Source organism: Rattus norvegicus, chromosome Y (genome assembly GCF_021556685.1).
Source record: "Rattus norvegicus strain SHRSP/BbbUtx chromosome Y, alternate assembly SHRSP_T2T, whole genome shotgun sequence".
Lineage (NCBI taxonomy): Eukaryota > Metazoa > Chordata > Mammalia > Rodentia > Muridae > Rattus > Rattus norvegicus.
In genome coordinates, this window is record NC_141555.1 from 44,907,828 (window position 1) to 44,927,464 (window position 19,637).

Sequence of the window (19,637 nt, forward strand, 5' to 3'; positions counted from 1 at the left end):
AGACACAAAGACAGACACTACCTCAGATTAAAAGGATGGAAAAATACTTTCCAAGCAAATTATCTGAAGAAGCCAGCTGGAGTAGCCATTATAATATCCTATAAAATCGACTTTCAACAAAAAGTCACCAAAAAGCATAAGGAAAGACACTTCATATTGATCAAAGCAAAAATCCACAAAGATGAACTCGAAAACATGAATATCTATGTGCCAAATACAAGTGCATCTACATACATAAAAGAAACCTTAGTAAGGCTCAAAGAACATATTGCACCGCAAATAATAAGAGCAGGGGATTTCAACTCCCTACTCTCATCACGAGACAGATCATGGTAACAGAAATAAAACAGAGACATTGACAGACTAACAGAAGGTATAAACCAAATGGACTTAACAGATGTTTTAGAAAATTCTATCATAAAACTAAAGGATATAACTTCTTCTCACACTTCATGGCACTGTCTCCAAATTTTATCATATAATCAGTCAAAATGCAGGCCTTCAAGGATACAGAAAGATAGAAATAATCCAATGCATTCTGTCATTCAATCATGGGCTAAGGCTGTTCTTCAATAAAAATGAGGAAAGAACACCCACATATACATGGAAGATGAACAATGCTCTACTCATTGATAACTTGATCAAGGAAGAAATGAAGAAAGAAATTAAAGACTTCTTAGAATTTAATTAAAATGAGGGTACAATATACCCAAAATTTTGGAACGCAATGAAAGCTGTTCTAAAAGGAAAACTAATACCTCTGAGTGCCTGCAGAGAGAAACTGGAGAGAGCATACATCAGCAGCTTGACTGCACACCTAAAACCTCTAGAACAAAAAGAAGCAAATACATGCAGGAGTAGTAGAAGGCAGGAAATAAACTCAGAACTGAAATCAACCAAGTCGAAAAAAGGGGACCTTATAAATAATGAACAGAACCAAAAGCTGGTTTTTTGAGGAAATCAACAGATTGCATTAACCCATAGCCAGACTATCCAGAGGACACACAAAGTGTTTCTAAAAATAATTTCAGAAATGAAAAGGGAGACAAAACAGCAGAATTAGAACAAATTAAAAAAGTCATCAGGTCATCCTACGAAAGCCTATATTCAAAAAAACTTGAAAATCTGGAGAAAAAGGACAATTTTCTTGATGAATGCCAAGTACCAAAGCTATACCAGGAACAGAAAAAACCGTTTAAAAAACCAGTAACTTCTAAAGAAATAGAAGCAATCAATAAAAGCCTCCCAACCAAAAAGAGTCCAGGATCAGATGGGTTAAGTGAAGAAATCTATCCAAAATTATAGAAAATTTCATACCAATACTCTGCAAACTATTCCACAAAAATGAAACAGATAGATCACTACCTAATGCCTTTTATGAAGCCACAATTACTCTTATACCTAAACCACACAAAGACCCACCAAAGAAAGAGAACTTTAGACCAATTTCCCTTATGAATATCGATGCAAAAATACTTGATAAAAGACTTGCAACCGAGTCCAAGAACACATCAAAACAATCATCCATCATGATCAAGTAGGTTTTATCCCAGGCATGCAGGGATGGTTTTGTATATGGAAACCATCAACGTAATCCATTATATAATCACACTCAAAGTTAAAAACCCAATGATCATTTCATTAGATGCTGAGAAGGAATTCGACAAAATTCAACAACACTTCATGATAAAAGTCCTGGGAAGTACAGGAATATAAGGCCCATTCCTAAACATATACAGCAAACCCGTAGATAACATTAAACTAAGTGGAGAGAAACTTAAAGCAATCACACTGAAATCAGGGACTAGACAAGGCTGCCCACTCTCTCAAAACTTATTCAATATAGTTCTAGACATCTTAGCCAGAGCAAGCAGACACTGAAGGAGGCCAAAGGTATTAGATTGGAAAGGAAGAATTTGAAATAGCACTGTTTGTAGATGATATGAAAGTATACTTAGAGACCTCAAAAGTACCACCAGAAAATTACTAAGCCTGATTAAACAATTTCAGCAAAGTTGCTGGGTATAAATGTAAAACTGCAAAAAAGTAAACAAGTGGAGAAAGAAATTAGGGATATGACAGCCTTAACAATAGCCCCAAATAATACAAAATATCTTGGGGTGACTCTTTCCAAAGAAGTAAAAGATATGAGCATATAAGCAGAATTTCAAGTCTCTGAAGAAACTGAAGGTGATTTCAGAAGATGTAAAGATTTCCCATGCTCATGGACTTGCAGGATTAATACAGTAAAAATGGCCATTATACAAAAAGCAACCTACAGATTCATTCCTATCCCCATCAAAATTCCAATCCAATTCTTCATAGAGTTAGACAGAACAATTCACAAATACATCTCAAATAACAAAAAACACAGAATAGCTAAAACTGTCCTCAACAATAAAAGGACTTCCTTGGGAATCAATATCCCTGAATTCAAGCAGTATCACAGAGGAACAGTCATAAAAGCAGCGTGGCATTGAGATACAGGCAGGCAAATAAACCAATGAAATAGAAGTGAATCCCTGAAATGAACCCATACACCCATGGTCACTTAATTTTTGAGATAGGAGCCAAAACCATCCAGTGGAAAAAAAAAAGATAGCATTTTCAGCATATGGTGCTAGTTCAACTTGAGGTCAGTATGTAGAAGGCGGCAAATTGATCCATTCTTACTGCCCTGTAGAAACCTTAGTCCAACTGGATCAAATACCTCCACATAAACCTTATACACTCAAACTAATAGACGAAAAGTGGGGAAGCATCTCCATGGGCACTGGAGAAAATTTCCTGAAGAAAACACCAATGCCACATGTTCCAAGATCAAGAATTGACAAATGCAATCACATAAAACTGCAAAGCTTCTGTAAGGCAGAGGACTCTGTTGTTAGGAATAAATGGCAACCAACAGGTTGGAAAAAGATCTTTACAAATTCTAGAACTGAAAGAGGGCTAATATCCAAAATATACAAAGAACAAATGAAGTTAGACTACAAGGAGACAAATAACCCTATTGAAAAAAAGTGTTCAGAGCAAAACAGGGATTTCACAGTGGAAGAATTTCAAATGGCAGAAAAATACTAAAGAAATGTTCAACATCTTTACTCATAAGGGAAATGTAAATCAAAAGAACCCTGAGATTTCACCTCACACCAGTCTGAATGGCTAAGATCAATATCTCAGGTGACACCAAATGCTGGCAAGGATGTGGAGAAAGAGGAGCACTCCTCCATTGTGGGTGGGATTGCAGACGGGTACAACCATTCTGGAAATCAGTCTGGAGGTTCCTCAGAAAATTGGACATTGAACTACCTGAGGATCCAGCTATACATCTCTTAGGCATATTCCTAATAGATGTCCCTACATATAACATAGACATGTGCTCCACTGTGTTCATAGTAGCCTTATTTATAATAGTCAGAAGCTGGAAAGAACCCAGATGCCCTTCAACAGAGGAATGGATACAGAAAATGTGGTACAACTACACAATGGAATATTATTCACCTATCAAAAACAATGCCCTTTGTGAAATTCATAGACAAATGGTTGGAACTAGAAAATATCATCCTGAGTGAGGTAACACAATCACAGAAAAACACACATGGTATGCACTCATTAATAAATGGCTATTAGCCCAAATGCTTGGATTACCCTAGATGCATAGAACACATGAAACTAAAGAAGGATGATCAAAATATGAATGCTTCACTCCTTCTTTAAAAGAGGAACAAGAATACCCTTGGTAGGGAATAGAGAGTCAAAGATTAAAACAGAGATAGAAGGAACACCCATTCAGAGCCTACCCCACATGAAGCCCATACATATACAGCCACCCAATTAGACAAGATGGATGGAGCAAATTAGTGAAGGCCAACAGGAGCCGGATATAGATCTCTCCTGAGAGACATAGCCAGAATATGGTAAATACAGAGGCGAATGCCAGCAACAAACCACTGAATTGAGAACAGGACCCCCGTTTAAGGAATCAGAGAAAGAACTGAAAGAGCTTGACGTGGCTCCAGATCCCTTATGAACAACAATGCCAAGCAAGAAAACCTTCCAGGAAGTAGGCCACTTCCTAAAGACTATACATGGACTGAACCTGGACTCTAAAGTCATAGGTAGCAACAAATATCCTAGTAAGATCACCAGTGGAAGGGGAATCTCTTGGTCCTGCTAAGACTGAACCTCCAGTGAATGTGATGGTTTGGGGGATGGCGGCAATTGGGGAAGGAAGGGGAGGGGAACACCCATAAAGATGGGGAGGGGGAGGGACTAGGGGGATGTTTGTCCAGGAACCAGGAAAGGGTATAACATTCGAAATGTAAATAAGAAATACTCATATCAATAAAAAAAAAAGAAGAAGAAGAAGAAGAAATATATGGTCCAAGGGAAAGCTCAGTGAGTTCTGCATAGTGGTCATTGGGTTCGCTGAAATGATAGCCTTTACACGTTCCATCCTCATATGGGAAACTGTTGTGGTGAGCCTCTCCGAAGTATCTAGACTTCCCTGCTTGTTATGGTTCCTAGAAATCAGAGAGTTGATATGATCAATTGCTTTATCCCATAGCCAAGTGTTGGGAAGGTCACAGTTGTTTTTCTGAGAGTTCATGGGTTTCATTATTTTTGCCCAGGAGTAAAAGTCCTAAAAAAATAGTGAAAGTTGTGTCCTCAACTCAGTGTAAACTCCTCCATGCTTTGGGTTCCTATAGTGCAGTTTGTGTCTGACACTGATATCTGGAAGAGAGAAGTGCTTTTTGTTGAGATTTCCTCATCTCAGACTTTCCACTAGTATTACTCTGACTACCATTCCCAACAGTGACTCTTTAGATTTCTGAGTCAATAGGTGTGATTAGCTGGTACTTCTCCTTTCTTTCATTTCTTTCACTTTCTTTTTTATTTTTAGCAAAATTTATTGCTTATTCAATTGGAAATTTCTATTTTTTTTCATTTCAATTGTTATGTCCTTTTCCAGTTTTCTGTAAGTAAGATCCCTTACTGAAAACCTGCCCTCCCCCTACAACCCCCCCCTTTACTGCCCTTTGACCTTTACTTGAAGTGGGAGTCAAACCTTGTGATGACCAAGGGTTTATCCTTCCATTGGTGCCCAAGAAGTCCATCCTCTGCCACATATGCAATTGGAGCCATAGGTCTGTCCATGAACAGCCTTTGAATATTACTTTAGTACCAGAAAGCTATGGTTCATTGGCATTGTTGTTCTTATGTGGTTGAAAGCACTTCAGCTCTTTTAATCCTTTCTCAAAAATCTACCAATAAGAGGTCTGTTTTTTGTTAACATTTTTGCCACTAGCATTCACTTCTGTATTGACATGCTCTAGTTGTGTCTCTCATTAAAGATGTACATCCAGTCCCTGGCAGCATGCACTTCTTAGTTTCAACAATCTTATCTAGTTTGGGTGGCGGATATATGTATATACTTTAGGTCGCACTTACAACTAAAAGGCTAGGAGGAATATTAACATAGATTCAGTGCAAGTAGGTCAAGAATGTAGAATCCACAAATGGCAATGCAATATAGATTCCCTCCTGTTCTTATGAACATATTGATATTGACGGTTCTCTGAACCTCAAGCCATTCACCTTCTTGAGCATCCTTCTGAATCTTCTGTTTTGCCTGAAGAAAGAATCATTTTAAAACATCAAAAACCCTCAAGTCTGGCCATGGGAATACAGGAAGGAAGATATTACAGAACTGATATGAAATGGAAGTAGAGAACTGAATTCTATAGTCCATGTTTTCCTTTGCTTTACTGATGTATGTTAATTTTTTGATAAAATAAGAATTTGGAGTTTGTCATTTGAAGTAGGTACACAATATTTACACTGATGTATTCACTCTATACCTGGGCCCCCTTTCTTGCCAACATCATTGCAAATTTGGAATTGGAAAACATAATTTGAGTTCACATTCAGGAATATTTATAAAGTGCCCTATTAAGGAATGAAGAATTAGAAAATGAAATACAATAATCACTCAATTATAGGACTGTAGGGAAAATACTGGACTTGTGAAACAGAGAAAAACTAGGAAAGTGAACTGTATGTCACAGGAATGGACGTGGGAATAAAATTATTATCTAGAAGAATCTCCTCCACTCCTAGATCTTTTCTACCCATGACAAGCTCCTGATTAACTTTGTCCATTCAGACCATGTAAACACTAATGCAACAAAGAGAAGTCTCTAGATTTAGAGAGATGTAGTACAAAAGTTTTCCACTGTGTCATAGGAGATTCTCCTGGAAAAGGCACAGTCAAATCTGGTCAATGTAAGGAAATCTGTTTAGCAGGTAGGCCATGGAAGTTCTCAGTGACTTCATCCTTATGCTCTCCATGATATATTTCTTGTATCCTGGAGAGCCCTATCTTCTTCTGTGATGTCACAAGTGTTGTCCTGACAGCAACTGCATCTCAGATACTCCTTCAGTACCTCTTGTGTTTACTAATTGACCTCTAATTCAGAGTAAACAGCCATTTTGGAGGGGTATCACAGAGGACGAAGGATCAGACATGGGGAGAAGGAAGCTGCCCTTCTGCCTTGGTACAAAACAAGGAAGAAATACATGGTCTTTGGGAAAGCTCCCTGAGTCCTGTGTAGTGGTTGAGTTGTTTCATGAAGAGATAGTTTTGATCTGAGCCTTCCACATATGGTAATCAGGAGCTGGGAGCCTCTCAGAGGCATCTGGACTTCCCTGTTCTTATCGTACCGGGAAATTAGAGAGTTTATATCATTAATTTTTTTTATCCCAAAACCCAAGTGTTGGGAAGGCCCCCATTGTTTTTCTGACAGCACATGGATTTATTCTTTTTGCCCTGAAGAAAAATGTCCTAAGGAAGAAGTGAAAGACAAATACTGTGTCCTTATCTCAGAGTAAGCTCCTCCAGGCTTTGGATTCCTACAGTTCAGTTTGTGTCTGACATTGATATCTGGGAGAGAGAAGTGATTCTGGTTGTTTCTTCATCATATCAGTCTTTAACTAGTATTATTCTGACTACCATTCCCTGACAGTTACTCTTTATATTTCTGAATTAATAGGTTAGATTAGCTAATAGTTTCGTTTATTATTTCTTTCATTTTTTAGTAAATTTTATTGCTTATTGAATAGGATATTTCTATATTTAGATTTCAAATGTTACTTTCTTACCAAATTTCCTTTCCATAAATGTCCTAACCGGTCCCACTCCCCTTCTTTTACAACCCTCTTTACTGCACCTTGACATTCCCTTGAACTGGCAGCCAACCTGAGAAGGACCAAGGGCTTCTCCTTCCATTGGTACCCAAGAAATCAATCCTTTGCCTCATATGTTGTTGGAGCCATAGGTCTGTCCATGGACAGCCTTTGAATATTGGTTTAGTACCAGAAATCTCTGGTTTGTTGAAGTTGGTGTTCTTATGGGGTTGAAAGTCCCTTCAGTTCTTTTAATCATTTCTAAATATCTACCAAGAAGAGACCTGTTTTCAGTTCACCAGTTTGCCACTAGCATTCACTTCTGTATTTAACATGCTCTAACTGTGTCTCTCTGGAAAGATCTTTCTCCAGTTCTTGGCAGCATGCACCTCTTAGTTTTGTCAATCTTATGTAGTCTTGGTGTCTCCTATACCTATGAGGTTAGGTGGAATTTTAACATGGATTAAGCACAACTAGGACAAGAATGTAGAATCCACAATTGACAATGCCAAATAGATTCCATCATGTACTTATGAAACTATTGAAGTTAAGTTTTCTCTGGACCTAAAGACATTCCTCTCCCTGCCCATCCTCCTTAACCTTATGTATGGCCTGAATAAAGAATCATGGTAAAACACCCTCAACCCTCAAGTCTGAACCTTGGAAATAAGGAATGTAGATATTAGAGAACTGATTATCTTTTGGAACTACCGAACCACATTCTAGAGTAGAGGTTTTCCTTTGCTTTACTGATGTCTGTTCACTTTTGAATAAAATAAGGATTTGGGAGTTTATCATTTGAAGTAGGTACACAATATTTACACTGTCATAATCACTCTATTGTTGGGCCCCCTTTGTTGCCAAAATCATTGCAAAAAATGGCATTGTAAAAAAGAATTTTTGAGTACACATTCAGGAATATTTATAAAGTCCCCTATCAAGTAATGTACAATAAGAAAGTGAAATACAATATTCATTCAATTAAAGGTCTGTAGGGAGAATACTGGCCTTTGGGAAACAGAGAAAACCTACAAAATTGTTCTGTATGTCACAGGAATGATCCTGGGAAAAATATTATCTAGAATTATGTCATCCATTCCATCTTCCTAAATCTTTTATACCCATTCCAAGCCCCTGGCTAACATTCTCCATTCAGAGCATGTAACCTCTAATGAAGCAAAGAGATTTCTATATCTTTAGAGAGATGGACAACATAAAGGTTTCCACATTGTCACAGGAGAGATACCTGGAAAGGGCACTCCAAATCTGCTCAATGTAAAGAAATCTGTTTAACAGGTAGGACATGGCCGTTCACAGTGACATCATTACTAGGCTCCCCCTCAAGTATATGTTGTAACCTGGACTCCCCTAACTTCTTCTGTGATGTAACAAGTGTTGTTGTGACTGCAACTGCCTCTCAGATATTACTGCAGTCCCTCTAGGGTTTACTAATTGACCTCTAATTCAGAGTAAACAGCCCTATGGGAGGGAGAAAAAAGAGGATAAAGACATCAGTGAAGGGGAGAATGAAGCTGGCCTTCTGTCTTTGTATAAAAAAGGAAGAAATATGTGATACTTGGAATAGCTCAGAGAGTCCTTAGTCGGTATTGAGTGGGATCTCTGAAGAGTTTGCCTTGATGTGAGTCTTCCACATATGGGAATCAGTAGCTGGGAGCCTCTCAGAAGCATCTGGACATCACTATTTTTATCATTCCTGGAAGTCAGAGTGTTTATATCATTATTTTTTTTATTCCAAAACCAAGTGATGTGCACAGCATAGTTGATTTCCTGGTAGCTCATAGCCTTTATTCTTTATGTCAAGAAGTATAAGGTCCTAAGGAAGAAGGGAAAGGCAAGTATTCTGTACTCCACTCAGAGTAAACTCCTCCATGCTTTGGATTCCTATAGTGCAGTTTTTGTCTGATAACTGATATCTGGGAGAGAGAAGTGTTTCTAGCTGAGTCTTCACCATCTCAGTGTTTCCACTAGGTATTACTCTGACTACCATTCCCTGAGAGTGACCCTTTAGATTTCTGAGTGAATAGGTGTGATTAGCTGGCAATTCTCTTTTCTTTTATTTCTTTAATTTTTTTTAATTTTTATACCAAATTTTATTTCTTTTTTGAATAGGATATTTTTATATTTACATTTCAATTATGGTTTCCAATCACAGTTTCCTGTCGGTTAGGTCCCTAACCGGTCTCCCTCCCATTATTCTATAATTCTTCTTACTGCCCCTTGACATTCCCTTGAAATGGCAGTCAAACCTAGGAAGGACCAAGGGCTTCTTCATCCACTGGTTCCCAAAAAGTCCGTCCTCTGCTACCTGTGTATTTCGAACCATTCTCCAAGTACAGTCTTTTAATATTGGTTTTTAACTGGAACGCTCTGGTTCATTTCCATTGTTGTTCTTATGGGGCTAAAAGCCCCTTTAGCTCTTGTAATCCTCTCTCAAAATCTACCAACAAGAGGTCCGTTTTCAGTTCACTGCTTTGACACTAATATTCACATCTGTATTTACCATGCTTTATCTGTGTTTGTCAGGAAATATATATATATCTGGGTCCTGGCAGCACGCACTTCTTAGCTTCAACAATCTTTTCTAGTTTTGGTGGCTGATATGTTTATCTATCTATATCTATATCTGTATCTGTATCTATCTGTATCTCTATCTGTATCTGTATCTGTATCTGTATCTGTATCTGTATCTGTATCTGTATCTGTCGCTCTCTCTCTCTCTCTACATATATATATATATATATATATATATATATATATATATATATATATATATATATAGTGGCTCCTTCAACTATGAAGTTAGGTGGAATTTTTACATGGATTCTGCACAACTAGGTAAAGAATGTAGAATTCACAAATATCTAGAATTTAGAATCCACAAAGGACAATGCCAAATAGACTTCCTCCTGCTCTTATGAACCTATTGAAGTTGAGGTTTCTCTGGACCTCAAGCCATTCCTCTCACTGCCCATCCTCCTGAATCTTATATTTCCTTGAAGTAACAATCATGGTAAAACATTTAAAACCTGCAAGTCTAGCCCTGGGAAAACAGGAAGGTAGATATGACAGAACTGATATCTAATGGGACTGCAGAACCACATCATATACACCATATAATGTGCCCTATCAAGGAAAGTACAGTAAGAAAATGAAATACAATATTCACTAAATTATAGGGCTGTAGGGAAAAGCCTGGCCTTTGGGAAATAGAGAAAACCTAGGAAATTGAACTGATTGTCACAGGAATGGACTTTGGATTAGAATTATTATCCAGAAGAATCTCCTCCCTTCTGAGATCCTAGATCTCTTCTACCCATGACAAGATCCTGACTTAGTTTCTCCATTCAAAGCCTGTAAACACTAATGAAGCTAAAAGAAGTCTCTAGTTTTAGAGAGATGAATACATAAAGGTTTCTACTGTTTCACAGGAGACACTCCTTGAAGGGGCACCCTCAAATCTGGCCATTAAAGAAAGAAGTTCAGCAGGCAGGCCATGGCAGTTCTCAGTGACATCACCATTGGGCTCTCCCTGAAAAATATCTTGTACCCTGGAGAGGACTAGCTCCTTCTGTGATGTCAAAAGTGTTGTTGTGTCTACAAATCCCTCTTGCATATTCCTTCAGTACCAAGAGTATTTACTATTTGGCCACTAATTCAGAGTAAACAGCCATTAGGGAGGGAGAACACAGAGGATGACAATGTCAGAGATGGGGAAAAGGAAGCTTGAATTCTGTCTTGGTATATAAAAAGAAAGAAAAACATGGTTCATGGGAAAGTCAGTGGCTCCTGTGTACACATTGAGTGGTTTCACTAAAGAGATAGACTTGATCTGAGCAGTCCGCATATGGGAATCAGGAGTCAGGTGCATCTCAGAAGCATCTGGAATTCCCTGCTTGTTATGGTTGCTGGAAGTCAGAGAGTTTATATCATTCATTTCTGTATTCCGAAAGCCAGTTGTTTGGAAGGGGTCCATTGTTTTTCTGAGAACTCATCACTTTTATTTTTGTTGCCCTGTATTAAAACATCGTAAGAAAGAAGGGAAAGGCAGTTTTATATCTTCAGCTCAGTGTAAACTCCACCATGCTTTGGATTCCTAGAGTGCAGTTTGTGTCTGCATTGGTATCTAGGAGAAAGAAATGCTTCTCGTCGATATTTCATCATCTTACTCTTTCCACTAGTATTACTCTGACTACCAGTCCCTGACAGTGACTCATTAGATTTCAGAGTCAATAGGTGTGATTTGCAGGTAGTTCTCTTTTGTATTATTTCTTTCATTTTTTTAATTTTTAACAATTTTTTTGCCTTTTCAAATTTCCTTTTTTTTCTTTTTATTTATTTATTTATTTATTTATTTATTTATTTAATGAATGTGCGTACATTGTCACTGTCTTCAGACACAGCAGAAGAGGGCATCAGATCCCATTACAGATAGTTGTGAGCCACCATGTGGTTGCTGGGGATTGAACTCAGGACCTCTGGAAGAGCAGTCAATGCTCTTAACTGGTGAGCCATCTCACCAGCACCTCTTTATTTCTTTTATTTTTTTCAGAGTTGGGAACCAAACCCAGGGCTTTGCACTTGCTAGGCAATTTCTCTACCACTGAGCAAATCCCCAACCCCTAATTGAATATTTATATATTTTCATTTCAAATGTTATGTCTTTACTCAGTTTCATTTCCCTAAGATCCCTAAGCAGTCCACATTCAATGCCTCTATAACCACATTTTTTGCCCCACGACACTCCCATTCACTGGGAGTCAAACCCATGGATGACCAAGGGCTTCTCCTTCCTTTGGTGCCCTACAAGTCCATGCTCTGCTACATATACAGTTGGAGACATAATCTGTCCATGTACAGTCTTTGAACATTGGTTTAGTAAAAGAAAGCTCAGCTTTGTTGGCATCCTTTTTCTTATTGGGTTGAAAGCCCCTTCAGCCCTAGTGATCCTTTCTCAAAATCTAAATCTACCAACAACAGTTCTGTTTTCAGTTCACTAGTTTGCCACTGGCCTTCATTTTGTATTTGAAATGCTCTAGCTGTGTCTCTCAGGAAAGATCTATATCCAGTTCCTGGAAGAATGCACTTTTTAGATTCATCTATATTATCTAGATTTGTTACAATCTCTCTCTCTCTCTCTCTCTCTCTCTCTCTCTCTCTCTCTCTCTCTGTATATATGTATATATATATATATATATATATATCTGTATATATGTATATATATATACGTATATATATATATACACATACACTTTGGTGGCTTCTATAATTATGAGGTTAGGTTGAATTTTAACATGGATTCTGCGCAATTAGCTCAAGAATGTAGAATCAACAAATGACAATGCCCAAATAGACTACCTCCTGTTCTTATGAACCTATTAAATTTGAGGTACACTTGGAACTCACTCATTCCTCTCCCTGCCTATCCTCCTGAATCTTATGTTTGGCCTGAAGAAAGAATCATGGTAAAACATGTAAAACCCTCAAGTCTGGCCGTGGGAACACAGGAAGGTACATATTAGGAACTGATACCTATTGGGACTACAGAACTGCATTCTATAGTCTATGTTGTCATTTGCTTTACAGATGTCTGGTAATTTTAGGAAAAAATAAGGATTTGGGACTTTGTCATTTGAAGAGAGTACACAATATTTACACTGTTATATTCACTCTAAAGCTGGCCCCACTTTGTTGCCAAAATCATTGCAAAAATTGAATTGAAAAGCAGAATTTTTAAGTTCACATTCAGGAATATGTATAACGTCGTATACGAAGGAATGTACAATAAGAAAACGTAATAGAATTTTCATTCAATTAACGGTCTGCACAGAAAATCATGGTCTTTGGGAAACAGAGAAAACCTAGCAGATTGAACTGTATGTCACAGGAATGTACCTGGGAATAGAATTATTATCCAGAAGAATCTCCTCCACTCCATGATCCTAGATCTTTTCTACCCATTCCAAGACCCTGACTAACTTTCTCCATTCAGACCATATAACCACTAACGAAGCAAATGAAGTCTCTAGCTGTAGAGAGATGGAGTGCATAAAGTATTCCACTGTGCAACAGGAGACACTGCTGGAAAGAACACCCTTGAATCTGGTCAATGTAAGGAAAGCTGTTCAGCAGATAGGCTATGGGAGTTCTCAGTGACATCATCATTAGGCCCTGCCTGAAAAATCTCTTGTACCCTTGAGATCCCTAGCTTCTTCTGTGACATCACAAGTGTCATCCTGACAGTAACTGCCTCTCAGATATGCCTTCCTTATATCTATGGTTTACTAATTGACCTCTAATTCAGAGTAAAGAGCCATTTTGGAGGGAGAACATATAGGATGAAGAGATCAGAGATGGGGAGAAGGAAGCTGACCTTCTTTCTTGGTACAAAATAAAAGAAGAAATATGTGGATCTTGGGAAAATCTGGGAAGATGGCTTTAGATCTTTTGTTCTCTAGGTGCACCGAGCTCTTGGAGAAGTTGCTGAACATCGTACAGACCTTTGGGCAGATGGGAAAGTTTCTAGATACCACTTTTTAGATTTCAATGGTCCTGGAGATTGTATGGATGATGGTAAATGTTTCCGAGGAAGAGTTTGAGAGCCAGATTGATTTTTTGATGCTTTAGAAGACGTGGATTTTTTTCTGATATACTTGGGGTAATTGTACAAGGTCTAAAAGATTTTTTTTGATGTGGACTTTCCCTCAGACCTTTGGGAATATAAAAACACTTTTTGTATTTTGAAGTCTAAATTTCACAATGACAAATTACTTTGAGGACAGAGAACACTTTCTGGAGCCCTAGAGATGGGTGAAGAAATTCCCTGAAATCCTAGGGCAGACCGTGAACATGCCTTTTTGGTAGAAGGAGGAGGTACTTTAGCATCTTGTGACAATATGGAATGTCCAGCATGCCCTTGTAAGGATTGGCAACTCTCCACAATTCCTTCATCATTTTTGGAAAATTTCAAGGCCCTTTGGACAGATGGAGAAGGTGTGGGACTCACCTGAGGAATAGTGGTAGCTTTTGGTGTCTCTTTTGCAGCAGAAGATAGCAAAGGATCCCTTTTGGCAGAAGGGGGAAGGTTGAAACTGTTTTCCTTAGAAGAGAAATTTCTCAAGACACCAACAGAAGGGTCAAATATTAACCCTTTGTTTCTAGAAACTGGATGACTGTGGTCCACTTTGGTAGATGGAGAATGTCGACTATTTCTCCCCAGAGTGGACATGTGAAATAAATCTACTTGGGTAGATGGGGACAGTTGTAAAGCATGCTGATCAGATACAGTAGAACCTAAGACATCCTTCTCAGATGAGGAAGGTCTTAATGAACCGTGTATATATGTAAAAGTCCTGACTGTGACATCAGAATGGGGTAAATGTATTAGAGCTACCTCTGAAGATGTGACCTCTCCTACAGCATCATGGACATATGTGAGAGGTCTGAGAGCCTCATGAGCAGATAATGATGTTTCTAGATATTGTTGTGTAATTGTGGGATTTCCAAGAAAAATTTCTTCTGCTAGAGAAGTGGAAACAGACTTTCGTGTAGAAGTGTCAGGTTCCATAGCCTGCTGTATATGAAAAATAGGATCCAAGGCCCCTTCAGAATATAAGGTAAAATCCAGAGCCTTTGATGAATTTTGCAGATATTCTGGGCCCACTTGTGGGTATAAAGAAGGACTGGAAACTCTTTGTGCATATTTGGAAGAGTGTGTAGCAGCTTCTGTATTTGGGGAAGACGGCCTGATCTTGAGGAGATAAGGAAGTTCGAATAGCCTCCTGTGAAGTTTGCAGAGGTCATATGCACTCTTTTGCACAAATGGAAAACAAGGAATCCCTTTCCTCAGATATCAAGGATGCTACAGACACTGGTGTTTGCATATCATGTTCCCCCACTCCTGGTTAACATATGGTTGGATCCATAACTTTCTCTAAGATGCAATATGTCCTAGAACATCTTTTTTACTTGTGTCACATCCACAAGCCATTTCTAAAGATGTGGCTGTGGGTAGATATCCTTTTGTAGATGTTTCTTGTCCCACAGTCTCTTTATGAGATATAGTACTACTCAGAGACCTCTGTTCAGTTTTGGGAAATTCTAGCATCTCTGATGTGTATGTGGAAAATTTTGGAGCCGCTCCTTTTAGGACAGAATGACCTAGAGTGCCCTGAGGAGGTAGGGGATGTTTTATCTTCTGTACATTGTATAAATATGGACTGTGCATGGCTCATGGACTGTGTGTTGAAATAAACTTGGCTCTTTTTGGGCCGGATAACAAGACAAGAGGGTCATTTTCGGTGGTAGAGGATATTTGAATAATTCTCTGTATAGGGACATTGGAAGTACTGGGGGAGATGGAGAGTGTGCTAATCATATTTTCTATGTACAGAATGCACAAGAATCCCTTGGGTGGACTCAGAATTTTCTACCACATCTTGTGTGGGTGTGGAAATCTCAAGAGCCCCTTCTGAAGCTGGCAATGATCTTTGATCTAATGGTGTACACGCAGAAAATTTTGTCTCTGCTAGGGCTGGTATGTGTGTTATGAGGTTCACTTTGGGATTTGTGACTGTATTTTGTCCCCCTTGGAACATAAGTGATAATTTAAGCCCATTTTTAATAGTGGAGGATTTGAAGGTCCTCTAGGTTTAATAGGGTAGTTCTGAAAACCCCTTTCTCAGCAGAATCAGGTTTCAAACTCATATTACACAAACAGATTGTATAACGCACTTTGGTGGAGATGGGGGACACATTTGACTGTCTTTGTGAGTGGACATAGCTCTCTGCCCTACTTTTTCAGCTGGAGAAGGTATGAGAGTCTCGTGTGGAGAGGGGGTAGCACTTAATCCATTTGTGGAATATGAGAAATCACTGAGATTGCCTTTAAGAGAGGAAGTTTTGCAGCCCTCTTTGTATTATGGGGACTGTTTTACCTCCCCTTGACCAGAGTTATCTTCTTCAACACATTTGGAGGAGAAGTGCAAAGACTGGAGACCTGTAGGATAGGGAATGAACATTTGAAACTTCTTTGGGAACTCTGTGGGACAGAGACATGATCACTCAGTAGAGTGGCAATACTGAAACCTTAGGGAAGGAGAGACTGCCACTTCCGCCCACCTGTGCCCACATCCCTAGCTCAAGAAGAAACTGCATAGGCCTCTGGACCCATGAATATAGGAGTTGCCAAGCAGCAGCAGCCCTGTAGTCCAAACTGCACCTTGATCTGAACTCGTCAAAACAGCATCCTACTACCAATTCTCCTGTCGGGTGGGGGAAGACGTAGACTGTCTGAGAGGCAGGAAACCTTTAGAACTCTGCTCACATTCCTGACTCAAAAAAAAAAAAAACAAAAAACAAAAAACACCTAGCTCCATCTGGGCCTCCTGTGCATAGGGACCTAGATGCAGTAGGGGTAGGACATTTCTAGTTGTGGTTCTCATAGAGAGCTGAAAGTCAGCCCAAGAAGCAACTTCAGGGTTCAGACCAGAGGTGAATCCAACTTTTTTGCTCTAAGTGACCTGTCTGTTGGACTAAGGACATGTAAAGTCACAACTTCTCTGGGACCAGGCACTTCCAGTTCCTAGCTGGCTCCTGAACCTTGCTGAACCCAGCCCAGAGTTCCCTGCTCCTAGACGTTGTGGGAGAGAGAGATGATCATTCAGGAATGTGGGAAATACTGAGCCTACAAGGCCCAGAGTCTGCCACGTCTGCCCACCCAAACTCTCACCTCTGGCCCAAGAAAAAACTTCAAAGTGCCTCTGGACCCAGGAATATAGGAGGAGTAAAACTGCAAAAGCACCATGTCCCAGACTGTGAACTTGTCAAACAGCTCCCTGCTCACAAATCCTGAGGGTGGGTGAACTAGACCTTCAGAGGAGCAGACATTCCTGGGAAACCAGTGGAGACTACTCTCTGCCCAGATTCCTGACTAAAGAGGAAAACAGCTTGTGCCTTCTGTTCCCTCTCCCACCACAGAAGGACCAAGGAGAAGTATGGTAAGTTCCTTCTGGCTCCTGCCCAAAGGGAGAACTGAAAGCCAATGGACAGGAGGAACTGCACGCATGAGAGCAGAATACTCTGTTCCATGACTGGGGAAAAAAAAGGAAAACAGGTCTACAGCAGTCCTGACACATTAGCCTAAAGGACGGTCAAGCCACTGTCAGAAAGTGCAAGACCAGCTAACTCCAGAGACAGCCTGGTGGCGAGAAGCAAGCACAGGAACTCAAACAACAGAAATCAAGACTACGTGTGATCATCAGAGCCCAAATCTCCCCCCAGAGCACACACTGGATATCCAAACACACCAGAAAAGCAAGATCTAGATTTAAGTTCACATTTTATCATGACGATGGAGAATGTTAAGAAGGTCATAAATAATTCCCTTAAGAAAATACAGGATAACAGAAAATACAGAAGAAAACATGTAGATACCCATAAAGAGGGAACACAAAAGTACCTTAAAGAACTACTGGAAAAACAACAAAAAAGGAAAAGGAAGTGAATAAAACCACCCAGAAGTTAAAAATGGAAATATAAACAATAAAGAAATCACAAAAGAAGACAACCCTGGAGTTGGAAAATCTAGGAAAGAGATCAGGAGACATAGATGTGAGAATCACCAACAGGACAAAAGAGATAGAAGACATAATCTAATGAGCAGAAGTTTCCATTCAAAACATTGAGACAACTGTCAAAGATAATGTAAAAGAGAAAAAGTTCCTACCCGAAGACATACAGGAAATCCAGGACACAATGAGAAGATCAAACCTAAGCATAACAGGTATTGAAGAGAGTGAAGACTGCCAACGTCAGGGGACAGTAATATTTACAACAAAATTAAGGAAGAAAACTTCCCTAATCTAAAGAAAGAGATGCCCGTAAACATACACAAAGCCTACAGAACTCCAAATAGATTGGACCAGAAAAGGATATCCTCCCATCCCATAATAGTCAAAACACCAAATGCACAAAACAAATAAAAATATTAAAAGCAGTAAGGGGAAGATTAAATAACATATAAAGGCAAACCTATCCGAATTACAACAATTTCTCACCAGAGACTATGAAAGCCAGAAGATCCTAGACTGATGTCATAAAGACACTATGAGAACACAAACGACAGCCCAGGCTACTGTATCCAGCAAAACTGTCAATTAACATAGATGAAGAAACCAAGATATTCAATTACAAAACCAAATATACACAATATTTTTCTACATATCCAGTAATACAAAGGACACTAAAAGGCAAGCCCCAACACAAAGAGGCAAGTAAAATCATAGATAAAGCAAGAATTAATTTTTCCCAACAAAACAAAGAGAATCACACAAACATAAACTAACCTCCACTTATGAAAATAAGAGAAAGTGACCATCACTATTCATTAACATCTCTCAACTTCAATGGACTCAATTCCTTACGAAAAAGACACAGATTGACAAACTGGATATGCAATGAGGACCCAGCATTTTTCAATACAGGAAGCACACTTCAGAGACAAAGACAGACACTACCTCAGATTAAAAGGATTGAAAATTCTTTCCAAGCAAATGGTCTGAAGAAACAAGCTGGAGTAGCCATTCTAATATCATATAAAATCAAGTTTCAACAAAAAGTCATTAAAAAGCATAAGGAAGGACACTTAATATTCATCAAAGCAAAAATCCACCATGATGAACTCGAAATTATTAATATCTATGCTCCAAATACAAGGGCACCTATATACATAAAAGAAACCTTACTAAAGCTCAAAGATAATATTGCACCGCAAATAAAAATAGCAGGAAATTTCAACTACCTAGTCTCATCACTTGACAGATCATGGAAACAAAAATTAAACAGAGACATAGGCAGACTAACAGAAGTAATAAAACAATTGACTTAACAAATATTTTAGAACATTCTATCATTAAAAAAAGGATATAACGTCTTCTCACCACTTCAGGGCACTTTCTCCAAAACTGATCATATAATCAGTCAAAATCCATGCTTCAAAGGATACAGAATAACAGAAATAATCCAATGCATCCTATCAGACCACCATGGGCTAAGGCTGTTCTTCAATAACAATTAGGAAAAAACACCCACATATACATGCAAGTTGAACAATGCTCTACTCAATAATAACTTGGTTAAGGAAGAAATGAAGAAATTATAGACTTCTTAGAATTTAATGAAAATGAAGGTACAATACACCCAAACTCTTGGTACACAATGAAAGCTGTGCTAAAAGGAAAACTCATAGCTCTGAGTGCCTGCAGAAAGAAACAGGAGAGAGCATGCATCAGCAGCTGGGAAACACACCTAAAAGCTCTAGAATAAAAGGAAGCAAATATGCGCAGGAGGAGTTGAAGGCAGGAAGTAATCAAACTCAAAGCTGAAATCAACCAAGTAGAAAAAAGGGGGACCATACAAAGAATGAATGGAAGCAA